This window comes from Oncorhynchus mykiss, chromosome 17 (assembly GCF_057628025.1).
Source record: "Oncorhynchus mykiss isolate SJ-2025 chromosome 17, ASM5762802v1, whole genome shotgun sequence".
NCBI lineage: Eukaryota > Metazoa > Chordata > Actinopteri > Salmoniformes > Salmonidae > Oncorhynchus > Oncorhynchus mykiss.
Genome location: NC_143038.1, coordinates 8,490,461 through 8,509,874, shown reverse-complemented (window position 1 = coordinate 8,509,874; position 19,414 = coordinate 8,490,461). Strand labels below are relative to the sequence as shown.

At 42.3% G+C, this 19,414-nt stretch overlaps 1 protein-coding gene across 4 annotated transcripts in view; it reads right to left on the bottom strand.

Annotated features, from left to right (window-relative positions):
- Positions 1 to 19,414, bottom strand: part of tnrc6c2 (trinucleotide repeat containing adaptor 6C2) — an 80,037-nt gene that overhangs the window by 57,302 nt on the left and 3,321 nt on the right. The gene's annotated exons all lie outside the window — the stretch shown is intronic.

The following is a 19,414-nucleotide window of genomic DNA, read 5'->3' as shown; positions in this document are numbered from 1 at the left end:
GAGATTGGGGGTGGGGGAAGCAACAGATGGACACCCGGAAACTGACAGAGGGAGAAATGGGGGGGGAAGAGATAGGAAATAAGGAAAGACTGAGAAAGAAAGAACAAACTCAAGGCCTTTCCCAAAGTCTGTCTCCAGTGGCCAGCCAAGCAGCCTGAGGAGAGATCAGATAGCTGGAGAGCCTGCGAGAGAAATTGGTTTATTTAAGCCTTTATTTGTTTTGGCTGAAGTTCGGTGACGGTTCCTGGAAACTATTAAAGGCATGAGGAGAGGGACTGGGGGAGCCTGTGTGTGCATACGTATGTGTGTGTGTGTCTAAAGCCTACTAGTGCCGGTTAGCCATTCCAATCTGGTCAGTGTTGCCAGCTAAGTGCCACTCGGTGGACATTCTGGTTATTATCTGGTCAATGGGAAAACTCAAAAGTGTGGTCAATACTAGACAGCTTCCTGACTGGCTGTTCCTCTCACCGCAAATCCAGCCGTTTATCGTGGAACTCTGGGATCTCAACGTACTCTTCAACTCCCTCCACACAAACAAATCGGCCATTGTGCTCTGTCCTCAGCAATAGGAAGGCCATAAACACACATTTTTCTCAGTGCCTGAGTGACTGACACACACACCGGAGCTTACCGGAGTTTCTCCAGCCTCAGACAGTGTCCATAGGGGCCTGCACATGAATACATTGATTAATTATCATAATAGTGACAGGGAGAGTAATGACATGCCCGCCTCCCAGTGTGTTGCCTGTTGGTAGGGAAATGGAACCGTCAGAGTGACAGGCAGAGGCAGGCTGAGAGTGAGTAAATGGTGGGGAGGAGTGTCCATAGGGACAGCCATGTTGAGAGAGAGCGAGAGGGGAGAAGGGAGAGAGCGAGTGGAGAGAGAGAGAGGGACCTGTTGCCTCAAGTTAAGGGAAACCAGTGAAGAACAAACACCATTGTAAATACAACCTATATGTATGTTTATTTATTTTCCCTTTTGTACTTTAATTATGTGCACATCATTACAACACTGTATATATAAGACATTCTTTTGGAACTTTGGGTGTAATGTATACTGTTCATTTTTTATTGTTTATGTCACTTTTGTTTATCTATTTCACTTTCTTTGGCAATGTTAACATGTGTTTCCCATGTCAATAAAGCCCCTTAAATTGAACGGAGAGAGTGCGAAAGAGGGAGAGAGAAAGAAATTGGCAGGCAGGCATTAACTGTCAATCTACAGTACAGCTAGTGTACTGCTTAACAGCAACGAATACTGACAGAGGCCTTGTCTAGCTGTAATGACTGAGGGAGGACAGTACAACGCACTATCAGACTCTGTGTGTGTGTGTGTGTGTGTGTGTGTGGTGCATTAGTATCTAATCAGACAGAAAGGCTGGTTGATCTCTGCCTGGTAATAAGTAGGAGCTCAATAGTGTCTTCTCTCTCAGACCTGCCTATTAACCAGACCAGCACTCCTGCACAGCACTAACAATCCAACAACCTCATAGGCTACCACTCCCACTTCACCCGCCCCCTACTACCCCCTCGACCAATCACAATGCCCGGTCAGTCTAACTGGCATCTCTCCCCACCACCATCCTCCCTGCTGATATTCCTTGGCACCTGTCCAAAAAGCAAGGGGGGCTCACTGGCACTGTTCTGAATGTTGAAATCACCCTCAGAATAGAAAGGGGTGGAAGGAGGGGGAAGGGGACATTGGATCAGGATATAAAAATATCCGGTGGAACCCTTTAAGTGCTGGAATTTTCCAAAAGAGACCCTCCGACTCAGTCCATCTACTGCTTAGTGACTACTAGCCTACCGCCGTCCTAGCTGTTGTTAACATGGGATCTCCCATACAGCCCATCTGGTGGGCCAGCTTATGACGGAGGAGACGGAAGCGGGGGAAGGGTTATGACAATAATAGTACACCACTCGTATTTACTTACGGACCTCACTTCCTAGAAAATACACGGTTAAGGAAACGGATGAAGGACGACAAAGGGTCTATTTTGGTAGCAGGCTAGTAGAGTTTGATCTAACACACCACGCTGTACAGTACAACCAGCTGTGTTCCTGTATCCAAGATCCTAACAAGCCACTGTTCACTGCCGTGCTGCCCCACTCATCCATAGGAGCAGCATTGAAATCGAAACCTGTGTATTGATGTGTAGCCTATATTTTGGGTAATTACAGGGCTCATCCGTAAAAGAGACCTTGGTCTCAGCATGACTTCCTGTCAAAATACAAGGTTAAATGAAACATTTAACCTGTGTGTATGCAATTCCCAAAATATTATGTTACAGATATCCATTTCTGCACCGCAGCAGACTAACTGAAAGGCATTTTTTTTATTTATTCTTGTTTTAAAAAAAATGTTTTTATTGAATATCCGAAACATACAATATACGTGCAGTGAAGTCACTCCACAACTACACCATACCAGTCATCCAACAGACTGCCATTCAGAGCGACAAACAGAAGCATCCAGGGTCAATGCCCTGCTCAAGGGAACGTTGAAAGCGCTCCAACAAGGCCAAAAATGTGAACCCGAACCCCCAAAGATGCCCCCACAGTTACCCAATAGCTGTCCCTCAACCATTCGAGACCCCTCCCACAGCCCCCCATTCTCCACCCCCAAGAACCAACAACCAAGAGAATGAACTAAAGAGAAAATAGAAAGAAAACAGTAACCCCCCCCCCCCCCAAAAAAAATAGCTTTAAAACAAAGGACATCAAGAACAACTAAAATCATAACAGCAATGCCAACTGTATATGTGTGTGTGTATGTCTGGCACTATTACATGTATGTGTGTGTTCTTGTATGTGTTTATTTGAATGAGAGTGTGTGTATATGCATGTATACAAACACCTGCACGGCATCAGCCTCAAGTAAACCAGCATTAGTTGTAAAAACACTAACCCTCAGTGTCATTCAAACATACGTTTTATTAGTACTTTTATCTTTGGCCATTTTCTCCCCCACACAGCAACTCCACTCGTCGCCAACTCCACATCCCAACCCTCAGCCCATCCCATCTATCTCCACGTCGGGTTTCTACGCAACACATATCTTTCAACTATGCTGTGATGTTTAACGTACAATTTCAATCTATCTAATAGAATCCACAGATTGTGAGTTGAAGATAAATACTTTTACTAAGAGTATTAGAAATTGACTGACCCAGTCACTCAAGAACTCCTAAGTACTATTTCTAGGGTCAATTTTAGATCAATGCTATGCATTTTCAGCCATTCCTGAACCTGAGACCAGAAACATGCTACCTGGGGGGAAAAACAAAATCAAATGGTCTATTGATTCTGTATCCTCACAGCAAAATCTGCAGCGCTTCAATGATTTTAAGCCCCAAATATTCTTGGTGGCAAGAATTCTATATAATAATTTTAGCTGAAAAGCATGAAGTCTTGAATCTTGCGTTGTTTTATACACTGCTCAAAAAAATAAAGGGAACGCTAAAATAACATCCTAGATCTGAATGAATGAAATATTCTTATTAAATATTTTTTTCTTTACATAGCTGAATGTGCTGACAGCAAAATCACACACAAATTATCAATGGAAATCAAATTCATCAACCCATGGAGGTCTGGATTTGGAGTCACACTCAAAATTAAAAGTGGAAAACCACACTACAGGCTGATTCAACTTTGATGTAATGTCCTTAAAACATGTCAAAATTAGGCTTAGTAGTGTGTGTGGCCTCCACGTGCCTGTATGACCTCCCTACAACGCCTGGGCATGCTCCTGGACAGTCTGTGGTGCAACGTGGCATTGGTGGATGGGGCGAGACATGATGTCCCAGATGTGCTCAATTGGATTCAGGTCTGGGGAACGGGCAGGCCAGTCCATAGCATCAATGCCTTCCTCTTGCAGGAACTGCTGACACACTCCAGCCACATGAGGTCTAGCATTGTCTTGCATTAGGAGGAACCCAGGGCCAACCGCACCAGCATATAGTCTTACAAGGGGTCTGAGGATCTCATCTCGGTACCTAATGGCAGTCAGGCTACCTCTGGCGAGCACATGGAGGGCTGTGCGGCCCCCCAAAGAAATGCCACCCCACACCATGACTGACCCACCGCCAAACCGGTCGTGATGGAGGATGTTGCAGGCAGCAGAACGTTCTCCACGGCGTCTCCAGACTGTCACATGTGCTCAGTGTGAACCTGCTTTCATTTGTGAAGAGCACAGGGCGCCAGTGGCGAATTTGCCAATCTTGGTGTTCCAAACTTCCTGCACGGTGTTGGGCTGTAAGCACAACCCCCACCTGTGGACGTCAGGCCCTCATACCACCCTCATGGAGTCTGTTTCTGACCGTTTGAGCAGACACATGCACATTTGTGGCCTGCTGGAGGTCATTTTGCAGGGCTCTGGCAGTTCTCCTCCTGCTCCTCCTTGCACAAAGGCAGAGGTAGCGGTCCTGCTGCTGGGTTGTTGCCCTCCTACGACCTCCTCCACGTCTTCTGATGTACTGGCCTGTCTCCTGGTAGCGCCTCCATGCTATGGACACTACGCTGACAGACACAGCAAACCTTCTTGCCACGGCTCTTATTGATGTGCCATCCTGGATGAGCTGCACTAGCCGAGCCACTTGTGTGGGTTGAAGACTCCGTCTCATGCTACCACTAGAGTGAAAGCACTGCCAGAATTCAAAAGTGACCAAAACATCACCTTTATTGGGGGTGTCTTGCTAATTGCCTATAATTTCCACCTGTTTTCTATTCCACTTGCACAACAACATGTGACATTTATTGTCAATCAGTGTTGCTTCCTAAGTGGACAGTTTGATTTCACAGAAGTGTGATTGACTTGGGAGTTACATTGTGTTGTTTAAGTGTTCCCTTTATTTTTTTGAGCAGTGTATATTTTGTTATATGAACACAGAGTATGTCTACTTTATCAGCCCATTTTATAGGTAAACTGCAGAGTAATGTAATGTAAAAGCTGTATTTTTTAAAGATCCAATACATCATTTTGTACACTTATCATAATTAGGTTTTAATACAGAGAGCACAGAAAAGTTATCTAGATCTTCAATGAGACATTGCAGGGATCTAGCTTGTGGACTTAATTTAAAACTTGAGTCATCAGCATACATGGACACCTTTGTTTTTAAGCCTTGGATTTCTAATCCTCTAATGTTGTTATTGGATCTGATTTTAATAGCTAGTATTTCGATGGCCATAACAAATAGATATGGTGACAGCGAGCACCCTTGTTTAACTCCTCCTGACAATTCAAAACTCTGAGAAGTAGCCGTTATTTACTATTTTACACCTGGGGCTGCTATACATTATTTTCCCCCATTTTATAAGAGCATTACCAACATTGAAAAAAATCCAGGCATTTATAAATAAAATCCAGTCTTAATTTATCAAATGCCTTTTCAAAATCGGCTATAAATATCTGCTACACATTTCGCTAGTATTTCTGCATCACAACATTGAAGTGTAAGGGGACTTTAGTTAATTAGATAGACTGGGTCTTTATATTTGCCATCTGGGTCTTGTTTTAATAGAGAAATCAGAAATTCCTGCTGAGTACCTGACAGACTACCATTTCTATAGGAATAGTTCAAACAATCTAACAATGGAGCTTTAGTATATCAAAAAAATACTATGCCATCAAATACGGTATGCCATCAAGCCCTGGGGATTATCCAGACTGAAAGGATTTAATAGCCTCAAAAAGTTATTCCTCTGTAAATTGGCCTTCCCACTGATCTTTCTGTGCATTTGTTACATTTTCCAATTATATATTATTTGGAAAGAATTACTTACCGTAATCTTCATTCAGTGGGAGATGAGACGGAAAAGAGAACATCTGCCTAAAATAATTAGCTACCTCTTAAATTATAATTTGGAGAATCATAGATGACACCGTCTTCAATAATGAGTTTCTACAAATTATTTTTGTTAGCGTTCCTGTATTGGAGATTCAGGAAGAATTTTGTGCATTTTTCACCATATTCCATCCAGTTTGCTTTATTTTTGTAATGGATTACATTAGATCGTTCTTGAATAAATTCAAGTTATTTTTGTTTTTCCTCTAACTTATTTTGTTATCTCTGTAGTAGTTTTTATTGCTATCTACCTGTACTATTAGTTCATGGATTTCCCTTGTTAGTAGTCTCTTTAGCCAGAAACTGCTTTTTTATTATTGATGAATATTGAATTGAATGACCCCTGAATGTACATTTAAAGATATCCCAAACAATAAGGAGATTTGCTGAACGTATATTATACTAGAAAAATTCAGTTATAAATTCTATTGTCTTAGTTAAAAATTGTCCTCCAGTAAACTGATTAAATTTACAATAACCCCATCCATGTGGAAAATCTACAAGAGTTATGTGAATGCCAATTAGATGATGATCCGATCGCATTCTGTCTCCTATTAAAACTTTTTTAACCTTTGATGCAAGAGAGAGCCTTTACGGTCCATTGAGGTACTTAACACTGTTCTAGTCTACCATAATGATTTGATCATTTGTTGCCTGTAAGTTCAATAAATTTGAATATTTTCGAAAAATTATGGATCATCCTGATTTGGACCATATAGATTATTGAGACAAATCTCTTTTTTGTCCACTTTCATATTTAAAAGGATCCACCTTCCTTTTTCTTGTATTTATTTTTATTTCACCTTTATTTAACCAGGTAGGCTAGTTGAGAACAAGTTCTCATTTGCAACTGCAACCTGGCCAAGATAAAGCAAAGCAGTTTGATTATTCCTTGTCTAACTCTGTGTCAGTCAATAATACAGTAGAAAATCTATAAACAGCATGTGCAAATGAGGTAGGTAAGAGAGGTAAAGCAATAAATGGGCCATGGTGGTCGAGGTAATTACAATATAGCAATTAAAACACTGGAATGGTAGGGTGTGCAGAAGATGAATGTGCAAGTAGAGATACTGGGGTGCAAAGGAGCAAGATAAATAAATAAATACAGTATGGGGATGAGGTAGATTGGATGGGCTATTTACAGATGAGCTATGTACAGGTGCAGTAATCTGTGAGCTGCTTTGACAGCTGGTGCTTAAAGCTAGTGAGGGAGGGAAGAGTCTCCAGTTTCAGAGATGTTTTGCAGTTCGCTCTGGTCATTGGCAGCAGAGAACTGTAAGGAGAGGCGGCCAAAGGAAGAATTGGCTTGGGGGTGACCAGTGAGATATACCTGCTGGAGCGAGTGCTACGGGTGGGTGCTGCTATGGTGACCAGTGAGCTGAGATAAGGCAGGGCTTTACCTAGCAGAGACTTGTAGATGACCTGGAGCTAGTGGGTTTGGCGACAAGTATGAAGCGGGGGCCAGCCAACGAGACCATACAGGTCAAAGTGTTGGGTAGTATATGGGGCTTTGGTGACAAAACGGATGGCACTGTGATAGACTGCATCTAATTTGCTGAGTGTTGGAGGCTATTTTGTAAATGACATCGCCGAAGTCGAGGACCGGTAGGATGGTCAGTTTTACGAGGGTATGTTTGGCAGCATGAGTAAAGGATGCTTTGTTGCGAAATAGGAAGCCAATTCTAAATTTAATTTTGGATTGGAGATGCTTAATGTGAGTCTGGCAGGAGAGTTTAAAGTCTAACCAGACACCTAGGTATTTGTATTTGTCCACATATTCTAAGTCAGAAGCGTCCAGAGTAGTGATGCTGGACGTGCGGGCAGGTGCGAACAGCGAACAACATGCATTTAGTTTTATTGCATTTCAGAGCAGCTGTAGGCCACGGAAGGAGAGCGAATCATTCCTGACTATTTGCACATTCAGATCTACATTTTTGTTAGTTAATATCACCACACCTTTTGAGTTCCTTTGTCCATGACAAAATTATTTCACCACCCCATTCCTTTTTCCACACAACTTCATCTAAGGATGTAAAGTGAGTTTCCTGTTAACAGTATATGTTATATTCCTTTTCTTTTAGCCATGTAAAGACTGATCTTCTTTTTTTATAATCTGCTAACCCCTTACAATTATAACTGGCTTTACTTATTTCACCCCTTACCATAACTATTATGTTTGTTACAATATATATTACAAGATATTATGTGTGTAGTAAATCTGAGTAGGTTGATGTGTATGATATTGGATGTGATTTAGTGAGAGTGTGTACAATGTCTGTATAAGAGTAATAATGTGTGATGTCCAAGTAAAAAAATAACTCCACCAATTGCATGGTTGAGTGTCTGTGTGTGTAACATGTAGTGCGTATAGCCTTAACAGTCATAATTGTAATCCATATTGTATTACGTCATAATTACATCATAATTACCTTTAACATCATTGAAAAACACATCACAGCATTTCCATAGCAATTGACGTTTCACATGATCATGAAAAAGACCTTGCATTACTCTAGACGGCTTCACTACAGTACAAATTATTCCGTACAATATGTTATTCCCCAATGCCCCTATTTTGATATCTTCCCCTTGCCTGTTGTAAACTTATATAAACTTGTAGACAAATGTATAAAAAAGACAAACAATAAACACATTAAATTATTAAACAGTTTGACACTAGAGAGGGAGAGAAAAGAGGGAGAGAAGAGAGCGAGATCGTGTGTGTGTGTGTGTGTGTGTGTGTATGTATAAGTCCGTATGTGTAAGCGAGCATGTAATTGAGAGCAGTCTCGGAATAGCTGTCCATCTATAAAGAGTTTGTCCACAATGAGAAAGGCACGCTTACCCTTCTCCCTTTGTTGCCTTCGTACCGGATAGTCTTACGACGTTCGTTTATCTCCCTTGGAAAATCATTTATTGTTATTGTGCTGAATGTGCCCTGCTGCCCTTTATAGAAATAGATTCAATTATAACAGGCATCCCCATTCAAGTCAATGTTATAATCATCTGGTCGGAACCAGAGATTTAACATGACAGCACAGTGCCAGTGCTCTGTCCCAACAGAGTCTTAGTGTTGTAACTGTCTCACACTAAACCCAAAGTAGTTGCCATTCAAGCTAAATCCTAGAAAGCACAGTACAATTTGAAGACTTAACTAGCAGCTGGGCCTAATCCGAAAATAGCCAAAAAAGCAGCATAATTGTGCCGACTAAGACAGAGACCGTACTGCATCCAGCTACCACACTGAAGCAACCGCTCTGTCTGCTCCAGGAGTTCCTCCTCACAGGAGGAACAGGTGTTCCTCCACACAGGAGTTCCCACCAGAGAGCACAGACTCGCAAGGGGTGGTGGTGAGCATTGTGCTCTGCTTCTCACTTCTAATTACCCTCAAGGAAACCAGGTGAGAGGAAGAAGAAAAGGAGAAAAGCAAAAGGGGATGAGAGAATGAAAAGAGAGAAAGAGAGAAATGTACAGTAAAGGTCACCAAATAGCATAGTTGTCCCATGACAGAACGAGAGAGAAAGAGACAGGAAGCAAGCAAGATAGTGATACAGACAGAGAGAGGGCACCAGTTTAGGGGAAATGACAAGAGCAGTGTGACTGTGCCCTTGTGTCCCTGCCCGTCTCCACTGAGCTGCTGACACCGTCACCCCCAGAGTCAGGCTGACACTCTGGGTTGGCTGTGGATCAAGTTACACCTGCCTGGCAGAGGCACTCCACACAGAGAGACTAGCTGACATACTCAAGTGAAGGAAGCAGTGCTCTCTGAACCTGGTTGGCACTCCAGTCTAGTAGGCCTATACAGTGTCATATGCTTGTGTTAGATACTGTGGAAGACCTATAGCCTAGATACATGTAAACTCAGCAAAAAAAGAAACGCCCTTTTCAGGACCCGGTCTTTCAAAGATAATTCGCAAAAAAAAAAAAAAATTCATATATCTTCATTGTAAAGGGTTTAAACACTGTTTCCCATGCTTGTTCAATGAACCATAAATAATTAATGAACATGCACCTGTGGAACGGTCGTTAAGACACTAACAGCTTACAGATGGTAGGCAACTAAGGTCACAGTTATGAAATCTTAGGACACTAAAGAGGCCTTTCTACTGACTCTGAAAAACACAAAAGAAAGATGCCCAGGGTCCCTGCTAATCTGTGTGAACATGCCTTAGGCATGCTGCACTGAGGCATGAGGACTGCAGGTGTGGCCAGGGCAATGAATTGCAATGTCGTTACTGTGAGACGCCTAAGACAGCGCTACAGGCAGACAGGATGGACAGCTGATTGTCCTCGCAGTGGCAGACCACGTGTAACAACGTCTCAGTTGTTGAATCTGATGTTCATACAAATATTTACACATGTTATGCTTGCTGAAAATAAACGCAGTTAACAGTGAGAGGATGTTTGTTCTTTTGCTGAGTTTATATCGCCTTTCCCCATGTTTACACACCCGTTGTGTGTGTGTGTGTGTGTGTGTGTGTGTGTGTGTGTGTGTGTGTATATGTATGTATGTATGTATGTATGTATGTATGTATGTATGTATGTATGTATGTATGTATGTATGTATGTATGTATGTATGTATGTATGTATGTATGTATGTATGTATGTATGTATGTATGTATGTATGTATGTATGTATATATATATATATATATATATATATATATATATAGATTGATTTGCTTAGCCACTTTATAGCACACTTCTAACAATTGTTTATGAATAAAAATAGTCGAGTTGAGCATTCAAAGGCATTACATTGCAAAGGTTTCCTTCCATCTGTGAGCTGTGTATAAACTCTGCATGACCAGAATCAAAGCAGACAGAAAGCATAACAGGGAGGAAAGACTTATGGTCTGTGAGGATCCTGCTACACAAAAATAGCAGCGCTTGTTAAGAGGGACTAACTGGTGTGTGTGTGTGAGAGACGTACAGCGGCACAGGGAGTCTGAGATGTGTTCACAGAGAGATGCTGAAGCTGCTGCTCACACCGGGGAGGAAGAGAGGAAAATCGGAGGATGAAAAGAGAGGCAGAGCAACACCAATTAAGAACGACAGCCGTCGGGAGAGGGAGATAGGGCAAGAAGAGATGAGAGAGGGGGGAGAGCATCTGTGAAGGGAGAGAGAAGAGAGAAAGCTCACTGGGGAGCAGAGGAAAAAACACAAAACGCAGCAGGATAGAGGAAGGCGAGAGAGAGATAGATATGGAGAAAAGAGAAGCTTAATAATATCCATGCACCTTGGGTGAGCAAGCGAGGAAAGCCAGAGGAGAAGAGGGGGCTATAGCAGGGGGAGAGAGGAAGAGAGAGAGACAGTCAGGCTCAGGCTGTAGGGCAGTGTGCAGAGCAGAACTAGACGTCCCTGACACAGAGACAAGGTTGCCATGATGGCCGCAAGGCAAACAGTGCTGCTGTGTGTTCTGGAGCCCTTCCGGCTAACACTGCCATTGTACGAACGAACGATGGAGCAAAGCCATGGAGGATGAGGAAGGGAAGAGAGGGGGTGAAGCCACCAGTCTCCATCCCCCTTCCTTTTGCTTTCCTGCAGCCAGGCATTAGGAAAGCCGCAGCTCTCCAGAGCCCTTTCACACGGCCATTATCTAGGACAGCTACCAACAACCTGGCTGGAGAGTAGTAATCCCACAGCCACCATTAAAGACTGAGGAGACTAGTGTAATCTTAGGCTGTGTCCAAAATGGTACCCTTTTCCTTATAAAGTGCACTGCTTTTGGCCAACTCTGGCAACAGCCTTAGTCTAGTTCAGTTTTAAAGGATCAGTCAGTAGTTAATACATACATTTTTGGATTATAAATGAATGATTTGTAAACAAAGTAAATGTAAACACTATTTAGCCTCAAAACATGCACAGAAATATACATTTTTAAGTCATGGATGGTCAGTACTTGCATCCATAGCCCGGTCTATGAATTTGAGGGAGGTTACATTTCTCCAGCCTCATTCCTCAGCTTTTTACCGAAACAGGGGTGGGGAGTTGGCTTTGTTATTGTTTCAATTGCTCATTGCCGCTTTAATGCTGATGGACGGGAAAACAAGCCTGTAAATTCCCCAACTGAAGTAATAAAAACAGTGTGTCAATCTCAGTTTTGGAGCACTCTGCTCATTCCAGTCACCAGTGCCCTGCTGCTTTAAAGCCAGGTGGAGATGAGCATGTGGAAATATGCCGCCTGCCCTTATGAGTGGGAACAACAGCTATCTCAACTATGCTGCTGGGCTGACTCAATGAATGGAAAAGAGGGGGCCGGTTTTCATACTCTTGGTTGCTGGCGGCGAGAGCCCAACGAAAGCTAAGAATAAAACTCCTTTGAAGTTCTCTTTTAGAAATGATTAGAAGTCAATGTTGTCCATAGCTGTTTCCTTACCAAATCAACAGGGAACTTTTGTTCTGGCAGTTCATTAGGTAAAGAAATCAAACTTCAAGTTGATAAAAAGCTTCTGTTGTGCCAAAGGCTATAGACTATTGAGCATATTGCAGTGTATAGAGACAGCACGGAGAGTCTGTCAGTTTCTATACTTTGATTTATTTAACAAGACAAGTCAGTTAAGAATAAATTCTTATTTACAGTGACAGCCTACCCCAGCCAAACCCTCCCCTAACCCGAACGACGCTGGGCCAATCATGGGATCGAACCAGGGTATGTAGTGACGCCTCGAGCACTGCCTTAGACCTCTGCGCCACTCGGGAGCCTGAAGGACAAGGCTGTCAATGGCTGCGTTTAGACAGGCAGCCCAATTCTGATATTTTTTCCCCACTAATTAGTCTTTTCACATCAGATCTTTTTCAGAGCTGATCCGATTGGTCAAAAGGAGAGAAAAAAAAAGATCCGAATTGGGCTGCCTGTAAAAGCAGCCTAAGCTGCCAGAGAAATGTGGATTGTGGACTGTGACCCTGACAATAAGGAAAAGTACCCTAGTACTTTTTTCTTAGGCTGAGAAGAGTTACATGACCATAACGGTAATTGAGAAAAGCTCTTAGTAGAGCACTGTACTCTGATAACCTGTACTTTAGCTGGGTTGACAAGCCACATAGGCCACTGGAGAGGTGAGAGAAAAGTGGGTTTATTTGTGAGAGTCATTCTACTTTTTCTTTTTTATTTCACCTTTATTTAACCAGGTAGGCCAGCTGAGAACAAGTTCTCATTTACAACTGCGACCTGGCCAAGATAAAGCAAAGCAGTGCGGCAAAAGCAACAGAGTTACACATGGAATAAACAAACGTACAGTCAATAACACAATGGAAAATCTGTATACAGTGTGAGCAAATGAAGTAAGGAGGTTAGGCAATAAATAAATAGGCCAATAGTGGTAAAGTAATTTCAATTTAGCAATTTACACTGGAGTGATTGATATGTGCAGATGAGGATGTGCAAGTAGAAATACTGGTGTGCAAAAGAGCAGAAAAACAAAACAAATATGGGGATGAGGTTGGATGGGCTATTTACAGATGGGCTCTGTAAGCTGCTCTGACAGCTGACGTTTGGAAGGAACTGGAAGGCAGCAAAAGGGGGTGTTGGCTTTAGGGATGACCAGTGAAATATACTTGCTAGAGCGCGTGTTACGAGTGGGTGTTGCTATGGTGACCATTGAGCTAAGATATGGCGGAGCTTTACCTAGCAAAGACTTATAGATGACCTGGAACCAGTGTGTTTGGCGACAAATATGTAGCGAGGACCAGCCAATGAGAGCATACAGGTCGCAGTGGTGGGTAGTATATGGGGCTTTGGTGACAAAACGGATGGCACTGTGATAGATTGGATGCAGTCTGAGTAGAGTTTGAGGCTATTTTGTAAATGACATCGCAGAAGTCAAGGATTGGTAGGATAGTCAGTTTCACGAGGGTATGTTTGGCAGCATGAGTGAAGGAGGCTTTGTTGTGAAATAGGAAGCCGATTCTAGATTTAACTTTGGATTGGAGATGCTTAACTTGTTTGGGATAGGGGGCAGCATTTTTACTTTTGGATGAATAGCGTGCCCAGAGTGAACTGCCTTCTACTCGGTCCCAGATGCTAATATATGCATATCATTATTAGTCTTTGAGTATAACAGAACTCATATGGCAGGCAAAAACCTGAGAAAAAATCCAAACAGGAAGTGGGAAATCTGAGGTTTGTAGTTTTTGAACTCACCCCTATCGAATACACAGTGGGATATGGGTTATTTTTCACTTCCTAAGGCTTCCACTAGATGTCAACCGTCTTTAGAACGTTGTTTCAGGCTTCTACTGTGATGTGGGACCGGATGGGAGCTCTTTAGGTCAGTGGTCTGCCTACAGCCTCGTTCTCAGTCACGCGCTTTTACTTGAGTTTGCTCTCGTTCCAGTGCATTTCCACAGACAATGGAATTCTCCGGTTGGAATATTATTTAACTTTTATGATAAAAACATCCTAAAGATTGATTCTATACTAAGTTTGACAAGTTTCTTCGACCTGTAATATAACTTTTTGAACGTTTCGTCCGAATGGACCAGATCGCACTTCTGGATTGTTTATCAAACACCCTAACAAAAGAAGCTATTGGACATAAATGGACATTACCGAACAAAACAACCATTTATTGTGGAACTGCGATTCCTGGAGTGCATTCTGATGAAGATCAAAAGGTAAGTGAATATTTATGCTACTATTTATGAATTATGTTGATTACCCAACATGGCGGATATTTCTCCGGCTGGTTTGGGCTCTGAGCGCCGTTCTCAGATTATGCTTTTTCCAGAAAGGTTTTTTGAAATCTGACACAGCGGTTGCATTAAGGAGAAGTGTATCTAAAGTTTCATGTATAATAGCTGTATTTTCATCAACATTTATTATGAGTATTTCTGTGAATTCATGTGGCTTTCTGCAATATCACTGCATGTAACTACCGAATCTAACACGCCAATGTAAAATAAGATTTTTGAACATAAATATGAACTTACCAAACAAAACATACATGTATTGTGTAACATGAAGTCCTATGAGTGTCATCTGATGAAGATCATCAAAGGTTATTGATGAATTCTCTCTCTATTTGTGCTTTTTGTGACTCCTCTCTTTGGCTGGAAAAATGGCTGGGTTTTTCTGTGAGTTGGTGGTGACCTAACACACGTTTGTGGAGCTTTCGCTGTAAGCCTTTTTGAAATCAGACACTGTGGCTGGATCTACGATAATTTTGTCTTTAAAATGGTGCCTTTAAAATGTTTGAGAAATTAGATTTATGAGATTTCTGTTGATTTGTATTTGGCGCCCTGCAATTTCATTGGCTGAGGTGTACCTGTGACCAGCTCGGAAACCAGATTGCATAGCAGAGAAGGTACGGTGGTATTTGTTTGTTCTGTTTGTTCACTTGGCTTTCAAAGACTTCAGAAAGGCAGGGCAGGATAGATGTAGAGGTCTGTAACAGTTTGGGTCTAGAGTGTCTCCCCCTTTGAAGAGTTAAAAAAAATTACAAAAATTAACCTTTATTTAACTAGGCAAGTCAGTTAAGAACAAATTCTTATTTTCAATGACGGCCTAGTGCCTGTTCAGGGGCAGAATGACAGATTTGTACCTTGTCAGCTCGGGGGTTTGAACTTGCAACCTTCCAGTTACTAGTCCAACGCTCTAACCACTAGGCTACCCTGCCGCCCCAAGAGTGGGATGACCACGTCCACTTTCCAATCTTCAGGAATCTCGGGCGATAAGAAAGAGGTTGAACAGACTAGTAAATAGGGGTTGCAACAATGGCAGTGGATCATTTTCGGAAGAGAGGGTCCAGACTATCTAGTCCATCTGATTTGTAGGGATCCAGATTTTGCAGCTCTTTCAGAACATCAGCTATCTGGATTTGGGTGAAGGAGATGTTTTCAATGACGAGACTCTTAGTTAGATAGCAAATGTTCATTTTTTCCCAAAAGATTATTTGTGTAGACGAAATAGCTCCGTTTTGTTCATCACGTTTGGCTAAGAAAAACATTTTTTTCCCAAATTAGCTCCATAATATCGACAGAAACATGGCAAGCGTTGTTTAGAATCAATCCTCAAGGTGTTTTTCACATATCTATTCGATAATCCATCAGTGGTGGTAGTTGCCTTCTCATATGAAGAAAACTGAAAAATACTGCAGCTGGAGATTACGCAATAATTGCGAGGGAGGACACCAAGCGACCACCTGGTAGATGTAGTCTCTTATGGTCAATCTTCCAATGATATGCCTACAAATACGTCACAATGCTGCAGACACCTTGGGGAAAACGTGGAAAACGTAAGCTGACTCCTAGCTCCTTCACAGCCATATAAGGAGTCATTGCCATGAGGCGGTTTCAAAAAATGCGGCACTTCCTGATTGGATTTTTATCTGGGTTTTTTCTGTAACATCAGTTCTGTGGCACTCACACACAATATCTTTGCAGTTTTGGAAACGTCAGAGTGTTTTCTTTCCAAAGCTGTCAATTGTATGCAAAATATCTTGTTTAAAACGTTTTTTTACGGGAAAAAACGGGAACGTTTTTCATCCAAAAATTAAAATAGCGCCCCCTATATCCAAGAAGTTAAGAACACATTCTTATTTTCAATGACGGCCTAGGAACGGTGGGATAACTGCCTTGTTCTGGGGCAGAACGACAGATTTTCACCTTGTCAGCTCGGGGGATCCAATCTTGCAACCTTACAGTTAACTAGTCCAAAGCAATAACGACCTGCCTCTCTCTCGTTGCACTCCACAAGGAGACAAGGAGCCTGTTACGCGAATGCAGTAAGCCAAGGTAAGTTGCTAGCTAGCATTAAACTTATCTTATAAAAAACAATCATAATCACTAGTTAACTACACATGGTTGATGATATTACTAGATATTATCTAGTGTGTCTTGCGTTGCATATAATCTGACTGAGCGGTGGTAGGCAGAAGCAGGCGCGTAAACATTCATTCAAACAGCATTGTTGTGCGTCAAGCATTGCGTTGTTTATGACTTCAAGCCTATCAACTCCCGAGATGAGGCTGGTGTAACCGAAGTGAAATGGCTAGCTAGTTAGCGCGCGCTAATAGCGTTTCAAACATCACTCACTCTGGGCCTTCTAGTAGTTGTTCCCCTTGCTCTGCATGGCTAACGCTGATTCGATGGTGGCTGTTGTCGTTGTGTTGCTGGTTCGAGCCCAGGGAGGAGCGAGGAGAGGGACGGAAGCTATACTGTTACACTGGCAATACTAAAGTGCCTATAAAAACATCCAATAGTCAAAGGTTAATGAAATACAAATGGTATAGAGGGAAAGAGTCATATAATTCCTATAATAACTACAACCTAAAACTTCTTACCTGGGAATATTGAAGACTCATGTTAAAAGTTACCACCAGCTTTCATATGTTCTCATGTTCTGAGCAAGGAACTGAAACGTTAGCTTTCTTACATAGCACATATTGCACTTTTACTTTCTTCCCCAAAACTTTGTTTTTGCATTATTTAAACCAAATTAAGTTAAAATAAAAGTGTTCATTCAGTATTGTTGGAATTGTCATTATTACTTTTATTTAAAATCGTCCGATTAAGCCAATAAATAATCAGTATCGGCGTTGAAAAATCATAATCGATCGACCTCTAATGGACTCCAACCTGAAATGCAAGCCGATGTTACTTCAATTCAAGATAGAGTGTAACATTGGCTGGTTGACAATAGTGCTGGAGCAACCTTTACAAACTCAGCTTTTGCTAATGTTATGAGGTTGTTTTTATTACTTCATCAAGATAACGACACAGAGCAAGAAGTTTATCAGGACCAGGACGAATGGGAGTCCAGGAAGAGCTGCAAGGCGCCAAGCGAAGACTCCAGTATCTACTATTTAGGCATTGGACTGCCTTGTTCCAGTACTACTATAGTCTTAACAAAACTATCAAAGCGTCGAGGACTCAACAAAATGAAACCGACAGAAGAAAAAGGCAAACAGTTGGTCTCCTGAATGGAGCCAGTTGACTGCATTCCCTCAAGGTTGCTCTGACATTGACTGACTGCCTTTCACTGCTGCCAACAACAGCAGAGAGAGACAGGATCTGTCAAAAGAAAAAAAGCAGAACGCACAACAGTTTGAGAAAGAGGAAAAATAATATAGCTCAGATCTGATATGTTTGAAAGATGCTGCGAGGAGAGAGACAGGGGGGGGGCAACTTACTAATGCCTTCATGAAATGGCTGACAAGCTGGATGAGAAATTGAGCTAATGTGCAATAGGACAAGCAGGCCATCTTATCACGGTACTGAAGTTACCCCATAAGTAGTTTATTACAAAAATGTTTGGCATTTAGTGCCATGTTCAACTCATGGAAATCTGAAGTCTTGTAAGATTCGGAGAAAAACAGCTAACGTGCATGTAGGCTAAATGCAAACATGGACTCCAACCTGAAATGTTGAAATATTTTTCCATTCAAAAGTGAAGTGCACAAACAAGTTCTCAATTGCCATGTGTGCTAAAGCACTGTCAACACTACACAGTCAAACTATGCCAACTATGAATGCCATTCATTTCACTGGGCTGATTTGTATTTATTTTTTACATTTAGCCTTTATTCAGACGTGAGCGGAGATGTTGGCAGGTATGTTCAAAATAAACAAAGCCTAAACCTGACCTGGAAAAGCCTTAGCACACATGTGACTTATCCCACAGCATGTAGCCTAATATAACTTAGTTATCCACATAACTGCAAAACAAGCTTGGCTATCCCAGAGAATTTTTAAGAGTAAGTTGTCATTACATTGTTTAATATTCTGACACAAACAGTACGGTAAGTCCAGCTTCTCACTGTCCTCGACATGTGTTGATGCCTCTCCTCACGTCTCTCCAATTAGCCAACATAACGGGGAGGCGGGAGAGGGAGGCCCCCACCTCGACACCGACTGGACATTCCCCTAGATTGCTGCCAGACAGTTCCTGCCTGGACTCCCCCTCCTGACCCCCACCCCTGTCAGGCCCTCCCCTCTAACACGGACCGGACGTGCGCAGGCAGGCTGCACCATCGTTAGTTACAACCTACTACATTATGGGTCCTGGCCGATCGACTTCACCCACACCGTCCACATAAGCAACGGTTATGGCACTGGGGCCCTTGGGGGAGGATATTTCCATTTCCCACTTTCAACCTCTCCTGGCCTCACACACACGAGAGGCCGACTCCCCTTGAAGTAATGACATATTGATTTAGTTTACTTTCAAGGAAGACTGCCTTAGTAGGAACTGACAAGTGCTGGCAGAAAAATAACTAAAAACTAGCCGCCACCGTCCACCCCATTGAAAGATCTTCAATTCATTCCAATTTTGATTACATTACATCCGTCAGACAACAGCTGTTTGGCCCAAGCTTTACCCCAGGATTTATAAAGAACACCATACTGCTATAGGATAATGGGTTTGGCAGAAGGCCTCATTGAATTAAGTTGATTTCACTGTTGATGCCCCTCTACCGCCAGGCCCTGACCAGCCTTAGCCATGACGGCCCATTGGCACACAGAGAGAGCATGTCATCCATCAGGACTGAGTTGTTTTTTTGGTTTTAAAAGCTTGTAATCGCCAGGCTTAGTATTGCGGCGGTGCGCGGCAGCCTGGGCGAGAC